The 5,567-nt window shown below is 41.5% G+C and overlaps 1 long non-coding RNA gene across 2 annotated transcripts in view; it reads right to left on the bottom strand.

The window, feature by feature from the left end:
- Positions 1–5,567, bottom strand: part of LOC309379909 — a 50,276-nt gene that overhangs the window by 13,877 nt on the left and 30,832 nt on the right. The gene's annotated exons all lie outside the window — the stretch shown is intronic.

The following is a 5,567-nucleotide window of genomic DNA, read 5'->3' as shown; positions in this document are numbered from 1 at the left end:
TTTGTGTGGATTTTTCATATTGAACAACAATGAAGTGAAAGTCGTAAACGTTTCTTCTATTCATCCCTTCCCTACCCCATACATACCCCTTCCTCTATGTTAAAAGAATAGGAGTATCCATGTTTTACCAGCAGAGCTGCTAGAAATTAGGGAAAAGTGAGAGTAGGTAGATCAGGGAAACAGAGTAAAAGGCTTAGCTCTCCTCCTTATTGCCACTTTTCTAATCTTCCAAGTAGCTGTGTGGGGCTATTAATTGGTGGAGGGGGAAGCAACAGGAATACTGATTATGGATCTCCTATATCATGCAGGGGAGTTAATGTGGGAGCTAAAAAAATAACATCCACAGCTCAGCCAAGACTTCTCCCTGTTTCTGTGAAAAGATGGATGTCTGGTAATAAGAACTGAGCTGTGGTCCATTTCTGGAATGCAGAAGTTTCTGAATAAGTAACATATGGAGCATTATGAGTGAATTTTCCTCCTTTAAATCTGCTGGCAAGAAACTTCCACAGGAGGGAGACCTTTCTCTGAACAGAGAGGTTGAAGCAGAGGCTGCTACTTAGATATTCAAGATGTGGGGCAGCAGGGAACAAATATTACATAAAATTTGGGAGGCTAATATTTGTAGCTTGGTTTTCCATTTTTGTTTTTTAAGCCAAGGAGGCTGCTGAGGATACCCTGCGGTTGGAACGCTAGTGAAACCGAAATGAACAGCAGGTTATCTGCAATATTACTTAGCCTGTGATCTCAAGAGCATCTTTGTAGCTTGCATTAAATGATCAATGAATCAATGAGACTTTAATTCTGATCACATTTGTTTGGGAGTAAGAGTACTTATCCATTACTTAGGAGTTGCAGGTTTGTACACTTTTCCATTAGCCCCCCAAAGGATCAAGTGCTGCATAGCTTAGGTATAGCCTATTACCATCCGTGTCTACAGAGAAGCTGCATAGCCTCATTTTCTCCTGTTCATTTTCATAAAACAGCCAGTTAAAGGTAGCTATGCACTATCTCTTATTAGGACAAACTAAAAACTTATAAAAGTAACGAGCAAGCTTTCAAGTCTCCCAAACAATTATGCAGTAAAAAAAAAATCCTTCCCCTGCCTAGCCACTCTTCCCTTATATTTACTTCTTGTTTCTTTTTAGCACAATGGGACTTGTTTCTGAGTAAACATGAATAGGGTTCAATTTCTACTGATAGTGTGTAAAGTTCTTTGTGGTCTTTCCTTTCCTTCCTCCCCATAATAACGGGTAAAATATATGGCTGTGCTTGCAACATCAGTTAATTAATTTTATCTTTATGGAAAAATCTAATCTGACAAGTTTGCAAATAATATATTTTCATATCAAAGTCAGCTGAATAGATGTCGCCCAACTGTTTATTGCAATCAATATTCTTGTTTCAGTGTCTGCAAATACTAGTTGCTTCCTTTATCAAGGTAATATCCAAAAGAAGGTCAAGAAATTGATTAAGAACTTATGCAATCAATTAACTAAAAAGAAAAGGAATAAGAAGCTTTATAAAACCAGATAAAGGTTCCCTACCCACTGGAACAGCATAAAAGAGCCTTTGTGGTCTAATTGTTCTCTGCATGAGGGAAAAGAAACATGAGACACTACTGTGGTGACCTCCATTTAACTGCCAGTTGGTGTGGGCTTCCCATGTATCTATATGTAAACATTCAGTAGATATCATATGAGCGCAACTTTGCTTTGCAGAACCACCTTTACAGAAACATTGGGCTGCCTGCTTCTCACTCTCACCCATTAATTGTAGGATAAAAGTAAATAGGCTGTAATTTTAAAGACTGTTTAGACAGGGGAAACATGAGCCTAATCTGGACACTAGAATTACCAGGAATGGTGACTGGTTTAATCTCCACCCCCAAATATCCCCAGATGCACCCTTTTAATTATTCCCATATAAATTAGTGTCTGCCAGCACCTCAAACCAATATATTGCTACCTTTGGACCTATAGTCTCTAAAAGACTTTTGCTATATCAGGTTTTCTTTTCCCCCAGCACATCAAGGTAAACAAGCTAGTTGGTTGTCCTTTTTAAAGGGAGAGCAGGGATGCCCTTAAAATAATGAAACAAACAAACAAATAGTAATTAAATTAAACATTACAATGCAGAAGGGAGTAGACAAGTGGCTGTCTCATATATGGGTTCAGGGTCTTTAAAAGAGTGGGGGGGGGTGTAGAATAGATGCACTGAGCTATTTCCGATCTCCATGGTGCGTTTGTGAAGAGGAAGGTTACATTGTGCCACTTGTATTCAGCCCAGTCTCAATCTTTCCCTAGCACTGTTTGTCATTTTCGAAATAGTAAACATTACAGCACTTTCGTAGGCAATCACTCTCTGTCTCTTGTACAAATACACACCATGCATCTGTTCCCCTGCTATCATGCAAAGTTTGAAGAAGCAAAAATCCTGTTCAGATGCCTTAGCCAAGGGTCATCTGCTTTAGTGACATGACCCTTTGGCATTTCCCTAGGAAAATTTATGTGGCTGTGGAGCCTGATACTGTTCAACAATGCTCAAGAATAATTTTCTTATATTCAAAATGCCAAACAATATGTTTTTAAATGATTATTCCTTTAGCTATGAGACTCAGAAAACCTGGCAGATTCCTTGTGGGCATGACCAGATTACATAGCCAGCATTTGAAGGTGAAGGTGAAGGGACCCCTGACCATTAGGTCCAGTTGTGGCTGACTTTGGGGTTGTGGCGCTCATCTCGCTTTATTGGCCGAGGGAGCTGGCGTAGAGATTCTGGGTCGTGTGGCCAGCATGACTAAGCCGCTTCTGGCGAACCAGAGCAGCGCACGGAAACGCCGTTTACCTTCCCGCTGGAGTGGTACCTATTTATCTACTTGCACTTTGACGTGCTTTCAAACTGCTAGGTTGGCAGGAGCAGGGACCGAGCAATGGGAGCTCACCCTGTCACGGGGATTCGAACCACCAACCTTCTGATCAGCAAGCCCTAGGCTCCCTGGTTTAACCCACAGCGCCACCTGCATCCCTCATAGCCAGCATTTAGGTTGTGGTTATTTATTGAGTGACTGAATTTATATCCCACACCTTCCTCCAAAGGAGCCCAGAGCTGCAACCTGATAACCCTGGTTAGAGACTCGGTGTGGTGAAACAGTTAAGCGTGTCAGACTAGGATTTCATCCACAGGAAAAATGTGGTGAGCTTAATTTCAGACTGAAAAAATGAGAAAGGGACAAACCAAAACTGACAAGAGAGAAAGCTTTATGTAGCCCAACTGAAGGCAATATGTTCGTGGGACACAGAGGAACGCCTCCATGGAAGATCTTGAAGGGGAGAAGTCTCGTTTGAGTATCTTATTGAGAGGTTGCTTATCTTATGACAACATAAATGGTTTGTGGGGCTGTTGTCTATGGGCCAGAAGAAACACTTCTCAGACAGTAAGGCAAATTAGATGACAAAGACTTACTGTATTGTTTGGGATAGAGCCTAGCAGACCATAGTCTTGTCCTTGGTTTTTCAGTTAATTTGCCTGTAGCATGTGGCCTTGCCAGTAATTGAATAACTGCAAGACTTCAGGCTAGAATTTCTTAAATGGTTCCTCCTTACTTCCTGCAATAAAACTCATGTAATTAGCAAGACACACTTTTGGAAAGCATATTTCCTTTGGCGGGTTATTACTTTTCTCGAAGTCTGCAATTTATTTAAAGAGGTGTAAGAGAGAGAGAGCAGATTGGTTTTAAAACTCACCCTTAATTAGAATTACAGTGGGGTCCCAACTCCAAGAGCTTTTATTTCATCAATAAATGTGCTCCTTTTCCCAATAAACCTCAGCCACCTTTTCTAAAGCACTGAACTTCCAGAGAACTGTGAGAGAATAAGGTCAAGAGAACTTTATTCAGGTACTACTGGTGTTTATGGCAAAAAGTCTAAAGTGGCAAAGAGTATAAAATGGCAACAAGGTTTTTTTCCTTAGTTTGGTTCATGACCAGCAAAAAATTAAGGAAAAGAGGCTAAGCTGTAGACAGGAAGAGAGACAGAGAAAGCTGGAAAGCGAACCAAAACTCTAGTACTGAACAACAACAAAAGATGTATGTTGCTAGCACACAACTGTTTCTAGCAATGCCTCACTATACAAGGAACAACATAGAAAGGGAGAGATGAATTAGTACCCCATATATTTGTTGGACCACTTTTCCCCCATGCAAAGATATCACCATCTGAGAAGGATGGTCTCCAGCATAGTCCTGCCATCTGAAGTATATAGGTGATGATAGGGAAGACCTTTCTCATGGTGCCTCCATGTCTCTTGTATACCATCTCCAGAGAAGCCTGCCTGACACCTGCATTACTGTTACAGTGGTACCTCGGGTTACAGACGCTTCAGGTTACAGACTCCACTAACCCAGAAATAGTACCTCGGGTTAAGAACTTTGCTTCAGGATGAGAACAGAAATCGTGTGGTGGCGGCGCGGCAGCAGCGGGAGGCCCCATTAGCTAAAGTGGTACCTCAGGTTAAGAACAGTTTCAGGTTACGAACGGACCTCCAGAAAGAATTAAGTTCTTAACCCGAGGTACCACTGTATTTGGGCACCAGGCCAATAACAATTCCATTTCCCCAGGTTGTTTTTATATATATATATATATATAAACCTTTAAATAATTCTAAAACTTTTAACTCTGGGTAGTTTTGATGTGCGCATGGTTGTCTGAACGGACTCTGAGATTATGCTTTTCTATTTACGGCGTTTTTATTCTATGTTATCTATATTTATCTGCTCCACCTCAGGTGGCAAAATGTCCTGGGTCAACCCTGGTTAGGGCAAACCCTGGCTTAAACAAGCTGCGCTTCTGCTGTTTTATCTCCGTTGGCCTTGAAAGTGCACAGCCATAGCGTACATATTAAACGTATTGTCGCTTGGGAAGGTTGAAAGAGATCATTTTCCCTTGCGCTTTCAGAATAAGGAAGTGCAGTTCTCCAGCCTGCAACACTTTCTTTCTGTGGCTCAAAACGCAATTTCACCTCCCTTGTGTCATAAATATCAACAGTTCTCTCTGTTCTAAATATAGCACGGGGCCAGCTGATAGAGTAAACTTTGTGTACACTGTGGGGAAGGGCTGTCGCTCAGTGACAGTGCAAGCTTTGCATGTTAAGATGCCAATGACTCAGATTCTGGCCTTTCCTGCTGAAGAAACCGAGGTAACAGGGTTAGACAATACCCTGTAGAGCTGCTTCCCCTTCAGAGAGACAGCACTAGACTATTGACCTGAATCATTCTGAAGCAGCGAGAAAGAGAGAGGCATTCTCTCCCCCCCCCTCTTTCAGACATCTTGTTCTCTACATTAAGATTACCTTGAATCCTACTTTACAGAGGACTGTCAAAGGATGTTTATTTACCTGAAGAGCCATCCAGCACAATTTATCTGGTTTAAAAATAAATAAATAAAAAGGGAGAGCCTTAAAGACTGAGCAGACCAACAGGTCTTGTGGTTGGTCTTTTCCACTAGGGTGAAATGTAAAGAGACTCAACTTGCAACTACCAGAAGTACTGCAGACCCAGTTCTGTGCAAATC

Source organism: Podarcis melisellensis (assembly GCF_964234715.1).
Source record: "Podarcis melisellensis genome assembly, chromosome: 11".
NCBI classification, from domain to species: domain Eukaryota; kingdom Metazoa; phylum Chordata; class Lepidosauria; order Squamata; family Lacertidae; genus Podarcis; species Podarcis melisellensis.
Note: the sequence above shows the minus strand (reverse complement) of the source record. Positions and strands in the feature narration are given on the sequence as shown.